The 19100-nt window shown below is 49.3% G+C and overlaps 1 pseudogene; it reads left to right on the top strand.

The window, feature by feature from the left end:
* Positions 1 to 19100, top strand: part of LOC129854820 (inner centromere protein A-like) — a 45687-nt pseudogene that overhangs the window by 22523 nt on the left and 4064 nt on the right.

Raw genomic sequence — 19100 nt, 5'->3', positions numbered from 1 at the left:
CACCACACCACACACCACCACCACCACACCACACACCACCACCACACCTCACACCACCACCACCACACCTCACACCACCACCACACCTCACACCACCACCACCACCACCACACCTCACACCACCACCACCACCACCACACCTCACACCACCACCACCACCACCACACCACCACCACCACACCTCACACCACCACCACCACCACCACCACCACCACCACACCTCACACCACCACCACCACCACCACACCTCACACCACCACCACCACCACACCTCACACCACCACACCTCACACCACCACCACCACCACACCTCACACCACCACCACCACACCTCACACCACCACCACCACCACACCTCACACCACCACCACCACCACACCTCACACCACCACCACCACACCTCACACCACCACCACCACACCTCACACCACCACCACCACACCTCACACCACCACCACCACACCTCACACCACCACCACCACACCTCACACCACCATACCTCACACCTCACACCACCATACCTCACCATACCTCACACCACCATACCTCACCATACCTCATACCTCATACCTCACACCACCATACATCACCATACCTCACACCACCCTCACCATACCTCATACCTCACACCACCATACATCACCATACCTCACACCACCCTCACCATACCTCATACTACCACACCATACCTCACACCACCATCACCATACCTCATACCTCACACCATCACCGTACCTCATACCTCACACCATCACTGTACCTCACACCACCATCACTGTACCTCACAAGCTGCATCATACCAAAGCTGCATCATTCCAAAGCTGCATCATTCCAAAGCTGCATCATTCCAAAGCTGCATCATTCCAAAGCTGCATCATTCCAAAGCTGCATCATTCCAAAGCTGCATCATACCAGATCTGCATCGGGCATCATTCCAAAGCTGCATCATACCAAAGCTGCATCATACCAGATCTGCCTCGTGCATCATTCCAAAGCTGCATCATTCCAAAGCTGCATCATACCAGATCTGCCTCGGGCATCATTCCAAAGCTGCATCATACCAAAGCTGCATCATACCAGATCTGCCCCGTGCATCATTCCAAAGCTGCATCATTCCAGATCTGCCCCGTGCATCATTCCAAAGCTGCATCATTCCAAAGCTGCATCATACCAAAGCTGCATCATTCCAAAGCTGCATCATTCCAAAGCTGCATCATTCCAGATCTGCCCCGTGCATCATTCCAAAGCTGCATCATTCCAAAGCTGCATCATACCAAAGCTGCATCATTCCAGATCTGCCCCGTGCATCATTCCAAAGCTGCATCATTCCAAAGCTGCGTCGTACCACATACCCAAGCACATGTTTTCCCCTTACGGCCCTGTTCAAACAGGGAGTGGAAAAAACAAGGAAGTATATGCATTGGTTCTAACCTGTGTAATCATAGGTGTCTGTAAAAACACTTCCCTGCCTGCCCGCCCATTTGATCAATGCCAAAAGACATTTGATTGGAAACCTAATTGTGCGGTCGTAAATTGCCTCCGGTGTGTCAGTGTGCACTCTGGGTCGTTCCTAAATTCAGAGCGTTGTCAGATTGCCTGCTTGGTAAATTCAGAGCCTTGTCAGATTGCCTGCTTGGTAAATTCAGAGCCTTGTCAGATTGCCTGCTTGGTAAATTCAGAGCCTTGTCAGATTGCCTGCTTGGTAAATTCAGAGCGCACACTACACTATTGACACTGGACCTTCTGGCCGAGGAGTAGGGTTGATCCAAGTCTAACTCACAACAGCAGTCAAACACCCGACCTAACTGGCTAAAGTTGGCTAGCTTCTTCCAGACATAAATGAGAGAACAGCTCACTCTGACTGTTTTACTACCCCTAGCAGAGCTGGATAGGCTGTGTTAATGTTATCTAGAGCGTTGGTGATTAACTGTGCTGCTGGGAAAAAAAAAAAAAAATCGCTCTTTTCTTCTTTTTTTTTGCAAACGTTTACCCGCAGAGTTCACATTCAGCGGGTATTGCGCGTTTTGTAAATTCATCGGGTATTCTGAGCTCTGGCACACCCAGACGAGAGTGCTCTGAAATCAGATTAGATAGCCAGAGTGTGTTCGTAAATTCAATCTGGCTAACATTCGTTCAGCATAGCTAGCTTGCTAGCAAAGCGATTCATATTTCTTGCTAGCTAACCTGCATCTTTAAAAAAAGTTGTACAAATTTTATTTAACCAGGTAGGCCAGTTGAGATCAAGTTCTCATTTGCAACTGTGACCTCGTCAAGATAAAGCAAAGCAGTGCGACACAAACAACAACACAGAGTTACACATGGAATAAACAAAACATAGTCAATAATACAGTAGAAAAAAATAAAACAAAAAGTATATACAGTGAGTGCAAATGAGGTGAGATAAGGGAGTTACCAGCAACATTGTGCCACCGACACCTTGCTCCTGGACAAACACCTTCTTTGCACCTTTTAAGGAAACAAGTGCCGCTCACGAGGACTGAGCTCTCATTCTCCTTGGTCGATGTGACTTAAGACATTTTAAGGCTGCCGGCCCAAGCGGCATACCAAGCCGCGTTCTCAAAGCATCTGGCTGGAGTGTTGAATATGTCCGTCAATCTCCCTATCCCAGTGTGTTCTCACTTGCTTCAAGATATCCACCATCGTTCCTTTACCCACCTCACTTCTGTCATCATGAACTGCTTTGTGAGTCTAGTTGAGGATCATATCACCTCCACCTTACCTGACACCCTAGACCAGTGGTCACGAAGCCATTCCTAGTTGATTAACCAAACATTTCTGTAAAAAAAACAACAACGATAAAGCCTTGCGTTCCTATTATTTTTCATTTGTTTTGTGCTGTTGGTGATATGCACTTCATTCAGCAGCCCTAGCGCCGGGAAGGTAAAGTGTTCCCATTATGAACCATTTCATGTGAAGGTAGAACTCCACCTACCCAAAAGGCCCAGAGAGAAAATCAAGTGAGCCTATAGGCCTACCGCTGGCCAATCAGATGGCTCAGATCACCGTGTCTGCAGTTTCCTCGTGCCATAGACTGTAAAAAGAAGCCTTGAATGCACAGCAAAGTTGATAATGTGAGATTCCAAAACTTTTAAAATCATGACTAGACGAGCTGCTGTTTGTGTTTAGTTCATGTTTAAGTTGTTGTTCAGCATTGTCAACACTCTGTTAAACAGCCAGAACAATTGCGTTCTCCCTACTTCCACTCATGCTACAACCAGCACTGCAGCTGCAATGAAATACAACGTTTTTCCATAAGTTTGCGTTATTATTTACAGCTGGTCTTTTTTAATATAGAGGAATAAGTGTTCAGACCCTTTACTCAGTTCTTTGTTGAAGCACCTTTGACAGGGATTACAGCCTTGAGTCTTCTTGGGTATGATGCTACAGGCTTGGCACAGCTGTATTAGGGGAGTTTCTCCCATTCTTCTCTGCAGATCCTCTCAAGCTCTGTCAGGTTGGATGGGGAGCATCGCTGCACAGCTATTTCCAGGTCTCTCCAGAGATGTTTGATCGGGTTCAAGTCCGTGCTCTGGCTGGGCCACTCTAGAACATTCAGAGACTTGTCCCGAATCCACTCCTGTGTTGTCTTGGCTGTGTGGTTAGGGTCGTTGTCCTGTTGGAAGTTGAACCTTCTCCCCAGTCTGAGGTCCTGAGCGCTCTGGAGCAGATTTTCATCAAGGATCTCTCTATACTTTGCTTCGTTCCTCTTTCCTTCGATCCTGACTAGTCTCCCGGTCCCTGCCGCTGAAAAACACCCCCACAGCATGATGCTGCCAACACCATGCTTCACCATAGGGATGGTGCCAGGTTTCCTCCAGACGGGATGCTTGGCACTCGGGCCAAAGAGTTCAATCTTGGTTTCATCAGACCAGAGAATCTTGTTTCTCATGGTCAGAGTCTTTTAGGTGCCTTTAGGTGCCTTTTGGTGAACTCCAAGCAGGCTGTCATGTGCCTCAACCATAAAGGCCAGATTGGTGGAGTGCTGCGGAGATGGGAGAACCTTCCAGAAAGACAACCATCTCCACAGAGGAGCTCTGTCAGCGTGCCCACCGTGTTCTTGGTCACCTCCCTGACCAAGGCCCTTCTCCTTCGATTGCTCAGTTTGGCCGGGCGGCCAGCTCTAGGAAGAGTCTTTGTGGCTCCAAGATTCTATAATTTGAGAATGATGAAGGCCACTGTGTTCAATGCTGCAGACGTTGTTTTGGTACCCTTCCCCAGATCTGTGCCTCGACACAATCCCGTCTCGTAGCTCTACGGACAATTCCTTCGACCTCGCGGCTTGGTTTTTTGCTCTGACATGCACTGTCAACTGTGGGACTTTTTTATATAGGGAGGTGTGTGCCTTTCCAAATCATGTCCAATCAATTGGAATTTACCACAAGTGAACTCCAATCAAGTTGTAGAAACATCTCAAGGATGATCAATGGAAACAGGATGCAGGGAAACAGGAGATCAATGTTGAGTCTCATAGCAAAGGGTCTGAATACATTTGTTTATATTTTTAGTACATTTGCAAACACTTTTAAACCTGTTTTCACTTTTCATTATGGGGTATTGTGTGTAGATATGAAAAAAATATATTTTAGAATAAGGCTGTAACGTAATAATGTGAAAAATGGAAGGGGTCTGAATACTTCCTGAATGCAGTGTATATACTGTCTTGTAGTCATGGCTCATCCTAAATAACTACTGTACACACCTTTTGTTTCTTCATATACTGTTTTTGCACACCACCATATCTATATTACCGGACTCTTTCTGATATTTCTTAATTTAGTTTATCTTTGGGGATTTGTGTATTATTCACTAATGCACTGCTGGAGCAAGAAACAGAAAATGTTTGCTGCACCTGCAATTTAATATCTGCCAAATGTGTGTGTGCAAGCAATGAGATTTTTATTAGTGGTTAACGTCCTTATTCCATGTATTCCTAGATGGCAGTGGTAAGAAGCCACCATCAAGTCTGGGTCCTCGCCTCCGTGCCAAGCGCAGAGTAGCAGCAGAAGCTAGAGAGGACTTCCAGACCCCCGGGAAGTGGCCTTCACTCCTCAAGAAGAGCCAGCGTGTAAGAACTAAGACATACGGCTGTCTCTTTTGGATATAGCAATGTTTTGTTTTTTCTTTTCAAACGTGTCTCAAGTGAAAAATGTGTAAAAAAAAAAATCCAACATTTTGAATTTGTCATTTTAAACCATTTTGTGGTTGTTTACTTGTTGTAATGACATTTTTCAACCATGATTTCTCTCTAGCTTGTCTGGCACAGAGTGGGCCAGTTCTTCCACGGGGGTTAAAGGGTTAATCATACTGTCATATGTATTCAATAGACCCTGATGTAGTAAATGCAGCCTGTGTATTTTTTATTTTTTTTGTCTACTTTTAGGTGAGGCCCAACGTGAGGTCGTTCCTCCACACGGTCCAGAAGAACCAGATGCGGATGATGACCCCCAGCTCTCTGGGTCGCAGCACGGTCATAAAGTCCATCATCAAACACACCACGCCGGGCAGTGTCGACCTAAAGGTTCGTTTTTATCTTCTTCATTGTTTATTTAGGAGCCCTTGGGATATGCTACTTCCTGAGGAATAAGGAAGTCCTCCTCTTCTGACATCCTCCGCTCATATATCATTTAAATTATTAACTGGGTGGTTCAAGGCCTGAATGCTGATTGGCTGACAGCCGTGATATATATGGGTATGGCAAAACATTTTCTTATTTTTTTCGAATTACCTTGGTAACCAGTTTATAAAAGCAATAAGGCAACTCGGGGGTTTGTGATTTATGGTCGGTATACCACGGCTAAGGGGCTGTATCATCCCAGGGCTAAGGGGCTGTATCATCCCAGGGCTAATGGGCTGTATCATCCCAGGGCTAAGGGGCTGTATCATCCCAGGGCTAAGGGGCTGTATCATCCCAGGGCTAAGGGGCTGTATCATCCCAGGGCTAAGGGGCTGTATCATCCCAGGGCTAAGGGGCTGTATCATCCCAGGGCTAAGGGGCTGTATCATCCCAGGGCTAAGGGGCTGTATCATCCCAGGGCTAAGGGGCTGTATCATCCCAGGGCTAAGGGGCTGTATCATCCCAGGGCTAAGGGGCTGTATCATCCCAGGGCTAAGGGGCTGTATCATCCCAGGGCTAAGGGGCTGTATCATCCCAGGGCTAAGGGGCTGTATCATCCCAGGGCTAAGGGGCTGTATCATCCCAGGGCTAAGGGGCTGTATCATCCCAGGGCTAAGGGGCTGTATCATCCCAGGGCTAAGGGGCTGTATCATCCCAGGGCTAAGGGGCTGTATCATCCCAGGGCTAAGGGGCTGTATCATCCCAGGGCTAAGGGGCTGTATCATCCCAGGGCTAAGGGGCTGTATCATCCCAGGGCTAAGGGGCTGTATCATCCCAGGGCTAAGGGGCTGTATCATCCCAGGGCTAAGGGGCTGTATCATCCCAGGGCTAAGGGGCTGTATCATCCCAGGGCTAAGGGGCTGTATCATCCCAGGGCTAAGGGGCTGTATCATCCCAGGGCTAAGGGGCTGTATCATCCCAGGGCTAAGGGGCTGTATCATCCCAGGGCTAAGGGGCTGTATCATCCCAGGGCTAAGGGGCTGTATCATCCCAGGGCTAAGGGGCTGTATCATCCCAGGGCTAAGGGGCTGTATCATCCCAGGGCTAAGGGGCTGTATCATCCCAGGGCTAAGGGGCTGTATCATCCCAGGGATAATGGGCTGTATCATCCCAGGGCTAATGGGCGTTGCGTCGTGCCTTCGAAACAACCCTTAGCCGTGGTATATTGGCCATATACCACACCCCCTCGGCCCTTATTCCATAACTGACCTATCCCTTTGCCCAAATGTAGTCCTGATCACATCTCATAAAACTGTTTAGTGTAACATACCGAACCGTAATACATACCGAACCGTTCGCTACGAGGACATCTGTTCAGTCCGCACTGTGAACCAGAATGAATACATTATTTTTTCTTAATATAAACACTAGGCCTATAGGTAATGCCTAAGCTGCGTTGTATGCCATTGCCTCTTGAGTAAATCTGAGCTGAAAACAAGAACTAGTTCTGTGGGATGTCGAGTGGTGGGGACGATTTGTAAACCAGAATTTGCAGATCTTCCATCGTTTGGGAACATTTTTCGGCTTCACGGTAGATTACAACGGCGACGGTCAGAGTTGTGGATAAAACGTAAGCGGTATGTGGTCACTGCTCAACGAGAATAGCCTACGCAAGAGTGGCGCGTGTAGCTTGTCGTTGGCCAATCACAAGTCATCACAAGCGTCTCTACAGTCCACAGAGTCTCCGCGGTGTGGCAAAGCAGTTTAGGAGATTTATCTCATCAATGGAAGATGGAATTCAAAGTTTAATGGATTTATTTGACCTTTTTTTAACTAGGCAATTCAGGTAAGAACAAATTCTTATTTTACAATGACGGCCTAGGAACAGTGGGTTAACTGCCTTGTTCAGGGGCAGAACGACAGATTTGTACCTTGTCAGCTCGGGGATTCGATCTAGCAACCTTTCGGTTACTGGCCCAACGTTCTAACCACTAGGCCACCTGCCCACTAGGCCACCTGCCCACTAGGCCACCTGCCCACTAGGCCACCTGCCCACTAGGCCACCTGCCCACTAGGCCACCTGCCCACTAGGCCACCCTATGCTACTATGACCAAGAGCCTGGAGCTAGGCTGCTAGTTAATTTTCTGTGTTTTAACTGTAGGACAGGAGGGGGGAAAGTGCATGCGGACTCAATTAGCCTAGCTAGCTAACTTAGCCTGGTTGCTTCTTTCAGGTTGATAGTCAACCGAACCGTGACCCCCAAAACCGCAATACCTACGAACCGTGAACCCCCCCCCCCAGAACCGCAATACGTACCGTGACCCCCCCTCCAGAACCGCAATACGTACCGGACCGTGACCCCCCCCTCCAGAACCGCAATACGTACCGGACCGTGACCCCCCCCTCCAGAACCGCAATACGTACCGAACCGTGACCCCCTCAGAACTGCAATACGTACCGGACCGTGACCCCCCCTCCAGAACCGCAATACGTACCGTGACCCCCCCTCCAGAACCGCAATACGTACCGAACCGTGACCCCCCCCCAGAACCGCAATACGTACCGTGACCCCCCCTCCAGAACCGCAATACGTACCGGACCGTGACCCCCTCAGAACTGCAATACGTACCGGACCGTGACCCCCCCTCCAGAACCGCAATACGTACCGTGACCCCCCCTCCAGAACCGCAATACGTACCGAACCGTGACCCCCCCCAGAACCGCAATACGTACCGTGACCCCCCCTCCAGAACTGCAATACGTACCGAACCGTGACCCCCTCAGAACTGCAATACGTACCGAACCGTGACCCCCCCAGAACCGCAATACGTACCGGACCGTGACCCCCCCCCCAGAACCGCAATACGTACCGAACCGTGACCCCCCCCCCCCCCCCCCAGAACCGCAATACGTACCGAACCGTGACCCCCCCCCCCCCCAGAACCGCAATACGTACCGAACCGTGACCCCCCCCCCCCCAGAACCGCAATACGTACCGAACCGTGACCCCCCCCCCCCCCCCCCAGAACCGCAATACGTACCGAACCGTGACCCCCCCCCCCAGAACCGCAATACGTACTGAACCGTGACCCCCCCCCCAGAACTGCAATACGTACCGAACCGTGACCCCCCCCCCCAGAACCGCAATACGTACCGAACCGTGACCCCCCCCCCCAGAACCGCAATACGTACTGAACCGTGACCCCCCCCAGAACCGCAATACGTACCAAACCGTGACCCCCCTCCCCAGAACCGCAATACGTACCGGACCGTGACCCCCCCCCCCCCCAGAACCGCAATACGTACCGGACCGTGACCCCCCCCAGAACCGCAATACGTACCGAACCGTGACCCCCCCCCCAGAACCGCAATACGTACCGAACCGTGACCCCCCCCCCAGAACCGCAATACGTACCAAACCGTGACCCCCCCCAGAACCGCAATACGTACCGGACCGTGACCCCCCCCAGAACCGCAATACGTACCGGCCCGTGACCCCCCCCAGAACTGCAATACGTACCGGACCGTGACCCCCCCCAGAACTGCAATACGTACCGAACCGTGACGCCCCCCAGAACTGCAATACGTACCGGACCGTGACCCCCCCCAGAACTGCAATACGTACCGGACCGTGACCCCCCCCAGAACTGCAATACGTACCGAACCGTGACCCCCCCCCCCCCCCCAGAACTGCAATACGTACCAAACCGTGACCCCCCCCCCCCCCCCAGAACCGCAATACGTACCAAACCGTGACCCCCCCAGAACCGCAATACGTACCAAACCGTGACCCCCCCCCCCCCCAGAACCGCAATACGTACCAAACCGTGACCCCCCCCAGAACCGCAATACGTACCAAACCGTGACCCCCCCCCCCAGAACCGCAATACGTACCAAACCGTGACCCCCCCCCCCCCCCCAGAACCGCAATACGTACCAAACCGTGACCCCCCCCAGAACCGCAATACGTACCAAACCGTGACCCCCCCCCCCCCCAGAACCGCAATACGTACCAAACCGTGACCCCCCCAGAACCGCAATACGTACCGAACCGTGACCCCCCCAGAACCGCAATACGTACCGAACCGTGACCCCCCCAGAACCGCAATACGTACCAAACCGTGACCCCCCCCCCCCCCCAGAACCGCAATACGTACCGAACCGTGACCCCCCCAGAACCGCAATACGTACCAAACCGTGACCCCCCCCCCCCCCAGAACCGCAATACGTACCAAACCGTGACCCCCCCAGAACCGCAATACGTACCAAACCGTGACCCCCCCAGAACCGCAATACGTACCAAACCGTGACCCCCCCCCCCCCCCAGAACCGCAATACGTACCAAACCGTGACCCCCACCCCCCCAGAACCGCAATACGTACCAAACCGTGACCCCCCACCCCCCCAGAACCGCAATACGTACCAAACCGTGACCCCCCACCCCCCCAGAACCGCAATACGTACCGAACCGTGACCCCCCCAGAACCGCAATACGTACCAAACCGTGACCCCCCCCCCCCCCCCAGAACCGCAATACGTACCAAACCGTGACCCCCCCCCCCCCCCCAGAACCGCAATACGTACCAAACCGTGACCCCCCACCCCCCACCCAGAACCGCAATACGTACTGAACCAACACTGTGGGTTTTGATGAACCATTACGCCCATAGTGTTGTTTTTCATTTTGAGCCAAAAGGATTGTAGTGTGATTTTTAAAACATGAATCCCAATCTTACCAGAACATATGAAGCTTTGTTAACTATCTTTCTCTCCCGGTCCCATCTACAGTCAGGCAGTGGTCTCGTGGTACGTATCAGAGGAATCTAGTGGGATATGTGGGGGTGTGTGGTCTGTCACTTCACTGGTACAGCTCTACTTGTCCGTCCCCCTTCCTCCCTCCCCATCTGTAACAATGGTGTTAGGTTCCAAAGGGGGGGACACAAAGGGTTTATATCTAACTTGTTTTAAGCCATTTGCTGGGTCTTTTCCAAATAAACACATACGTTCGCTCCTCGCCAACTAATGGTTATCATTGAAATACATTTGCCTTTTACTCTGCAAATCTTTGTTAAGGCACCCTTGAGATGGGTTTTATTTCAGAAATCACCCTTGGTGCCTTTTTTAGTCTCATGTTAATCTTACTCACGCTTCCCTTTTCCATTTGTCGTCCCATTTAAAAAATAAATAATAATATATGTATGTGTGTGTGTGTGTGTGTATATATGTGTATATATATATATATATATATATATATATATATATATATATTATATATATATATATATATATATATATATATATATATATATATATATATTATTTATTTTTTAAATGCTCACAGACAATGTGTATTGGAAGAGATTTCTGAATGTTCTTTGCCCAGAATACACCCCTCCAACCAGACATGCTTTATCTACTCATCTACTGGATACAGAGTTCAACAGAGTCCAAGTGAAGGTCAAGCAAATCATAGAGAAAGCAGACTGCATTGCAATAATCTCTGATGGGTGGTCGAATGTTCGTAGGCAAGAAATAATTAACTACATCTCCACCCCTCAACCAGTATTCTACAAGAGCACAGACACAAGGGACAACAGACACACCGGTCTCTACATTGCAGAGGAGCTGAAGACAGTCATCAATGACCTTGGACCACAGAAGGTATTTGACAGACAATGCTGCGAACTTGAAGGCTGCTTGGTCTGTGCAGTGGAGTCGTCCTACCCTCACATCACACCCATTGGCTGTGCTGCTCATGCATTGAATCTGCTCCTCAAGGACCTCATGGTACTGAAAACAATGGATACACTCTACAAGAGAGCCAAGGAAATGGTTAGGTAGGTGAATAGCAGCAATCTACCTCACCAAGCAAAGTGAGAAGAATAAGAGCACCACATTGAAGCTGCCCAGCAACACCCGTTGGGGTGGTGTTGTCAACATGTTTTACAATCTCCTGGAGGGGAAGGAGTCTCTCCAAGAAATGGCCATATCACAGTCTGCCGATATGGACAGCCCCATCAAGAGGATCCTCCTAGATGTATTTTGGGAGAGAGTGGTAAGCAGACAAACTCCTGAAACCTATTGCCGTAGCCATTGCACGGATTGAGGGAGACAATGCCATCCTTTTTTACATTTTACCTTTTATTTAACTAGGCAAGTCAGTTAAGAACAATTTCTTATTTACAATGACAACCCACTGTTCCTAGGCTAACTGCCTTGTTCAGGGGCAGAACGACAGATTTTTGCCTTGTCAGCTCGGGGATTCGATCTTGCAACCTTTCGGGTTAATAGTCCAACACTCTAAACACTAGGCTACCTGCCGCCCCAAACCACTAGGCTACCTGCCGCCCCAAACCACTAGGCTACCTGCCGCCCCAAACCACTAGGCTACCTGCCGCCCCAAACCACTAGGCCACCTGCCGCCCCAAACCACTAGGCCACCTGCCGCCCCAAACCACTAGGCCACCTGCCGCCCCAAACCACTAGGCCACCTGCCGCCCCAAACCACTAGGCTACCTGCCGCTCCTGTCTGATGTTCAGACTCTGCTTACAGATGTAAGAGAAGAAATCTGTACTGCCCTGCCCACTTCCCTGTTGCTCCAAGCAGAGGAAACTGCAGTTCTGAAATACATCAAAAAGCATGAAGACTTCTGCCTGAAGCCCATACACGCCGCAGCGTACATGTTGGACCCCAAGTATGCTGGCAAGAGCATCCTGTCTGGTGCAGAGATCAACAAGGCCTATGGTGTCATCACTACCGTGTCTCGCCACCTTGGCTTGGATGAGGGCAAGGTTCTTGGCAGTCTGGCGAAGTACACTTCCAAGCAAGGGCTTTGGGATGGAGATGCAATATGGCAGTCGTGCCAACATATCTCATCAGCCACCTGGTGGAAGGGACTTTGTGGATCTGAGGTTCTTTCCCCTGTTGCCTCCATCCTCCTCCAAATCCCACCAACATCAGCCGCCTCAGAGCGCAACTGGTCCTTGTTTGGGAACACACACCAAAGCACACAACAGGCTGACCAATACAAGGGTTGAAAAATTGGTGTCCATCCGGGCAAATTTGAGGCTTTTTGAGACTGACAAAGAGCCATCCTCAACAAGGTTGGAAAGTGACGGTGAAGATGAGGCCTCGGAGTCTGATGTTCAAGAGGTGGACATTGACGAGGTCCAGGGAGAAGACATGGAAGCCTGAGAGGAAGACAACCAAAGCTTTAGTTTCTAGACTATCATTTTACAGATGTATGTTGAAAACGTTTTTGGGAGATGCGATGGATCATTCAATATTCCCTTTTGTTGTTCAGTGATATCATCCCATGTGACGAGTCAACTCATTAAATTAAAGGTAATTTTGTAACAATTGTTTTTTTTTAATGTCAATTGGAAGGATTTATTAATTTGCAATTATGTCTACCTTTGATAAGGTAAAATGTTTATGTTTGTCTCCATATGATATGGAAAGTATATCCAATGCAAAAAAACATCTACATTTAAATGGTATTAATATTAATTCCCCATAATTCCCATGGAAAGTTTCCACCTCTGAATATTCCCCAAAATGTGCAACTTTAGGAGGGACTACATGGATTTGTCCAAGAATAAACGTTTTGTTTTCTGTTGTCAAACATTTTGCTACGATTATACCCCAATGAACTGGACCCTGTGTGGCTCAATCAACCAAAACCTACACTGAGTATACCAAACATTAAGAACACCTTCCTAATATTGAGTTGCCCTCAGAACAACCTCAATTTGTCAAGGGATGGACTCGACAAGGTGTCAGAAGCGTTCCACTGGAATGCTGGCCCATGTTGACTCCAATGCTTTCCCCCAGTTGTGTCATGTTGGCTGGATGTCCTTTGGGTGGTGGATCATTCTTGGAACACAGGAAACTGTTGAGTATGAAAAACACAGCAGTGTTGCAATTCTTGATACAAACCGGTGCTCCTGTCACCTACTATCATACTGTTCGAAGGCACTTACATCTTTTGTCTCGCCCATTCACCCTCCGAATGGCACACATACACAATCCATGTCTCAATTGTCTCAAGACTTTAAAATCTTTCATTAACCTGTCTCCTCCGCTTCATCTACACTGAAGTAGATTTAACAAGTGACATCAATAAGGGATCATAGCTTTCACCTGGATTCACCTGTTCAGACTCTCATGGAAAGAGCAGGTGTTCATAATGTTTTGTATACTCAGTGTATTTACCTTTTTTAAATTTTTTTACTAAATCGTTTTATGTTCTACGCACCAGGAGGAGCAGCAGAGGCAAGCTGAGGAGGAGAGACATAGAGAAGCAGACAGACAGAAACAGAGGCTGCCACCACTGCTGCCAAGAGTCACCTGACTGCTGAAGTTCAGGTGAGGAGACTATGGGGTAGCTGATGTGGAAAGGACACCGAATAACATCTAGAGCTCTACTTCTGAGAAAGGCATAGAGCCCTGTTTGTTCAGTCGGTCTGGTCTGCATAGAGCCCTGTTTGTTTAGTCGGTCTGGTCTGCATAGAGCCCTGTTTGTTCAGTCGGTCTGGTCTGCATAGAGCCCTGTTTGTTCAGTCGGTCTGGTCTGCATAGAGCCCTGTTTGTTCAGTCGGTCTGGTCTGCATAGAGCCCTGTTAGTTTAGTCGGTCTGCATAGAGCCCTGTTTGTTTAGTCGGTCTGCATAGAGCCCTGTTTGTTTAGTCGGTCTGCATAGAGCCCTGTTTATTCAGTCGGTCTGCATAGAGCCCTGTTTATTCAGTCGGTCTGGTCTGCATAGAGCCCTGTTTGTTCAGTCGGTCTGGTCTGCATAGAGCCCTGTTTGTTCAGTCGGTCTGGTCTGCATAGAGCCCTGTTAGTTTAGTCGGTCTGCATAGAGCCCTGTTTGTTTAGTCGGTCTGCATAGAGCCCTGTTTATTTAGTCGGTCTGCATAGAGCCCTGTTTATTCAGTCGGTCTGCATAGAGCCCTGTTTATTCAGTCGGTCTGCATAGAGCCCTGTTTATTTAGTCGGTCGGCATAGAGCCCTGTTTATTCAGTCGGTCTGCATAGAGCCCTGTTTATTTAGTCGGTCTGCATAGAGCCCTGTTTATTTAGTCGGTCTGCATAGAGCCCTGTTTGTTTAGTCGGTCTGCATAGAGCCCTGTTTGTTTAGTCGGTCTGGTCTGCATAGAGCCCTGTTTAGTCGGTCTGCATAGAGCCCTGTTTAGTCGGTCTGCATAGAGCCCTGTTTAGTCGGTCTGCATAGAGCCCTGTTTAGTCGGTCTGCATAGAGCCCTGTTTGTTTAGTCGGTCTGGTCTGCATAGAGCCCTGTTTAGTCGGTCTGCATAGAGCCCTGTTTAGTCGGTCTGCATAGAGCCCTGTTTAGTCGGTCTGCATAGAGCCCTGTTTAGTCGGTCTGCATAGAGCCCTGTTTAGTCGGTCTGCATAGAGCCCTGTTTAGTCGGTCTGCATAGAGCCCTGTTTAGTCGGTCTGCATAGAGCCCTGTTTAGTCGGTCTGCATAGAGCCCTGTTTAGTCGGTCTGCATAGAGCCCTGTTTAGTCGGTCTGCATAGAGCCCTGTTTATTCAGTCGGTCTGCATAGAACCCTGTTTATTCAGTCGGTCTGCATAGAGCCCTGTTTATTCAGTCGGTCTGCATAGAGCCCTGTTTATTCAGTCGGTCTGCATAGAGCCCTGTTTATTCAGTCGGTCTGCATAGAGCCCTGTTTATTTAGTTGGTCTGGTCTGCATAGAGCCCTGTTTGTTTAGTCGGTCTGCATAGAGCCCTGTTTGTTTAGTCGGTCTGCATAGAGCCCTGTTTATTCAGTCGGTCTGCATATAGCCCTGTTTGTTTAGTCGGTCTGCATATAGCCCTGTTTGTTTAGTCGGTCTGCATAGAGCCCTGTTTGTTTAGTCGGTCTGCATAGAGCCCTGTTTGTTTAGTCGGTCTGCATAGAGCCCTGTTTGTTTAGTCGGTCTGGTCTGCATAGAGCCCTGTTTGTTTAGTCGGTCTGCATAGAGCCCTGTTTGTTTAGTCGGTCTGCATAGAGCCCTGTTTGTTTAGTCGGTCTGCATAGAGCCCTGTTTGTTTAGTCGGTCTGCATAGAGCCCTGTTTGTTCAGTCGGTCTGCATATAGCCCTGTTTGTTCAGTCGGTCTGCATAGAGCCCTGTTTGTTTAGTCGGTCTGCATAGAGCCCTGTTTGTTTAGTCGGTCTGCATAGAGCCCTGTTTGTTTAGTCGGTCTGCATAGAGCCCTGTTTGTTTAGTCGGTCTGCATAGAGCCCTGTTTGTTCAGTCGGTCTGCATATAGCCCTGTTTGTTCAGTCGGTCTGCATAGAGCCCTGTTTGTTCAGTCGGTCTGTATAGAGCCCTGTTTATTTAGTCGGTCTGCATAGAGCCCTGTTTGTTTAGTCGGTCTGCATAGAGCCCTGTTTGTTTAGTCGGTCTGCATAGAGCCCTGTTTGTTTAGTCGGTCTGCATAGAGCCCTGTTTGTTCAGTCGGTCTGCATAGAGCCCTGTTTATTCAGTCGGTCTGCATAGAGCCCTGTTAGTTTAGTCGGTCTGGTCTGCATAGAGCCCTGTTTGTTTAGTCGGTCTGCATAGAGCCCTGTTTGTTTAGTCGGTCTGCATAGAGCCCTGTTTATTCAGTCGGTCTGCATAGAGCCCTGTTAGTTTAGTCGGTCTGGTCTGCATAGAGCCCTGTTTGTTTAGTCGGTCTGCATAGAGCCCTGTTTGTTTAGTCGGTCTGCATAGAGCCCTGTTTGTTCAGTCGGTCTGCATAGAGCCCTGTTTATTCAGTCGGTCTGCATAGAGCCCTGTTAGTTTAGTCGGTCTGGTCTTCATAGAGCCCTGTTTGGTTAGTCGGTCTGCATAGAGCCCTGTTTGTTTAGTCGGTCTGCATAGAGCCCTGTTTATTCAGTCGGTCTGCATAGAGCCCTGTTAGTTTAGTCGGTCTGGTCTGCATAGAGCCCTGTTTGTTCAGTCGGTCTGCATAGAGCCCTGTTTGTTTAGTCGGTCTGCATAGAGCCCTGTTTGTTTAGTCGGTCTGCATAGAGCCCTGTTTGTTCAGTCGGTCTGCATAGAGCCCTGTTTGTTTAGTCGGTCTGCATAGAGCCCTGTTTGTTTAGTCGGTCTGCATAGAGCCCTGTTTGTTTAGTCGGTCTGCATAGAGCCCTGTTTGTTTAGTCGGTCTGCATAGAGCCCTGTTTATTCAGTCGGTCTGCATAGAGCCCTGTTAGTTTAGTCGGTCTGGTCTGCATAGAGCCCTGTTTGTTTAGTCGGTCTGCATAGAGCCCTGTTTGTTTAGTCGGTCTGCATAGAGCCCTGTTTATTCAGTCGGTCTGCATAGAGCCCTGTTAGTTTAGTCGGTCTGGTCTGCATAGAGCCCTGTTTGTTTAGTCGGTCTGCATAGAGCCCTGTTTGTTTAGTCGGTCTGCATAGAGCCCTGTTTGTTTAGTCGGTCTGCATAGAGCCCTGTTTGTTCAGTCGGTCTGCATAGAGCCCTGTTTGTTTAGTCGGTCTGCATAGAGCCCTGTTTGTTTAGTCGGTCTGCATAGAGCCCTGTTAGTTTAGTCGGTCTGGTCTGCATAGAGCCCTGTTAGTTTAGTCGGTCTGGTCTGCATAGAGCCCTGTTTGTTTAGTCGGTCTGCATAGAGCCCTGTTTGTTCAGTCGGTCTGCATAGAGCCCTGTTTGTTTAGTCGGTCTGCATAGAGCCCTGTTTGTTTAGTCGGTCTGCATAGAGCCCTGTTTGTTTAGTCGGTCTGCATAGAGCCCTGTTTGTTTAGTCGGTCTGCATAGAGCCCTGTTAGTTTAGTCGGTCTGGTCTGCATAGAGCCCTGTTTGTTTAGTCGGTCTGCATAGAGCCCTGTTTGTTTAGTCGGTCTGCATAGAGCCCTGTTTGTTTAGTCGGTCTGCATAGAGCCCTGTTTGTTCAGTCGGTCTGCATAGAGCCCTGTTTATTCAGTCGGTCTGCATAGAGCCCTGTTTATTCAGTCGGTCTGCATAGAGCCCTGTTTATTCAGTCGGTCTGCATAGAGCCCTGTTTGTTCAGTCGGTCTGGTCTGCATAGAGCCCTGTTTGTTCAGTCGGTCTGCATAGAGCCCTGTTAGTTTAGTCGGTCTGGTCTGCATAGAGCCCTGTTTGTTTAGTCGGTCTGCATAGAGCCCTGTTAGTTTAGTCGGTCTGGTCTGCATAGAGCCCTGTTTGTTTAGTCGGTCTGCATAGAGCCCTGTTTGTTTAGTCGGTCTGCATAGAGCCCTGTTTATTCAGTCGGTCTGCATAGAGCCCTGTTTGTTCAGTCGGTCTGGTCTGCATAGAGCCCTGTTTGTTCAGTCGGTCTGCATAGAGCCCTGTTAGTTTAGTCGGTCTGGTCTGCATAGAGCCCTGTTTGTTTAGTCGGTCTGCATAGAGCCCTGTTAGTTTAGTCGGTCTGGTCTGCATAGAGCCCTGTTTGTTTAGTCGGTCTGCATAGAGCCCTGTTTGTTCAGTCGGTCTGCATAGAGCCCTGTTTGTTTAGTCGGTCTGCATAGAGCCCTGTTTGTTTAGTCGGTCTGCATAGAGCCCTGTTTGTTTAGTCGGTCTGCATAGAGCCCTGTTTGTTTAGTCGGTCTGCATAGAGCCCTGTTAGTTTAGTCGGTCTGGTCTGCATAGAGCCCTGTTTGTTTAGTCGGTCTGCATAGAGCCCTGTTTGTTTAGTCGGTCTGCATAGAGCCCTGTTTGTTTAGTCGGTCTGCATAGAGCCCTGTTTGTTCAGTCGGTCTGCATAGAGCCCTGTTTATTCAGTCGGTCTGCATAGAGCCCTGTTTATTCAGTCGGTCTGCATAGAGCCCTGTTTATTCAGTCGGTCTGCATAGAGCCCTGTTTGTTCAGTCGGTCTGGTCTGCATAGAGCCCTGTTTGTTCAGTCGGTCTGCATAGAGCCCTGTTTGTTCAGTCGGTCTGCATAGAGCCCTGTTTATTCAGTCGGTCTGCATAGAGCCCTGTTTATTCAGTCGGTCTGCATAGAGCCCTGTTTGTTTAGTCGGTCTGCATAGAGCCCTGTTTGTTCAGTCGGTCTGCATAGAGCCCTGTTTGTTCAGTCGGTCTGCATAGAGCCCTGTTTGTTTAGTCGGTCTGCATAGAGCCCTGTTTATTCAGTCGGTCTGCATAGAGCCCTGTTTGTTTAGTCGGTCTGCATAGAGCCCTGTTTGTTTAGTCGGTCTGCATAGAGCCCTGTTTGTTCAGTCGGTCTGCATATAGCCCTGTTTATTCAGTCGGTCTGCATAGAGCCCTGTTTGTTCAGTCGGTCTGGTCTGCATAGAGCCCTGTTTGTTTAGTCGGTCTGCATAGAGCCCTGTTTGTTCAGTCGGTCTGGTCTGCATAGAGCCCTGTTTGTTCAGTCGGTCTGCATATAGCCCTGTTTATTCAGTCGGTCTGCATATAGCCCTGTTTATTCAGTCGGTCTGCATAGAGCCCTGTTTGTTCAGTCGGTCTGGTCTGCATAGAGCCCTGTTTGTTTAGTCGGTCTGCATAGAGCCCTGTTTGTTCAGTCGGTCTGCATAGAGCCCTGTTTGTTCAG

Source organism: Salvelinus fontinalis, chromosome 5 (assembly GCF_029448725.1).
Source record: "Salvelinus fontinalis isolate EN_2023a chromosome 5, ASM2944872v1, whole genome shotgun sequence".
Lineage (NCBI taxonomy): Eukaryota > Metazoa > Chordata > Actinopteri > Salmoniformes > Salmonidae > Salvelinus > Salvelinus fontinalis.
The sequence above is the reverse complement of the archived record's forward strand: the minus strand, read 5'-3'. Positions and strand labels throughout refer to the sequence as shown.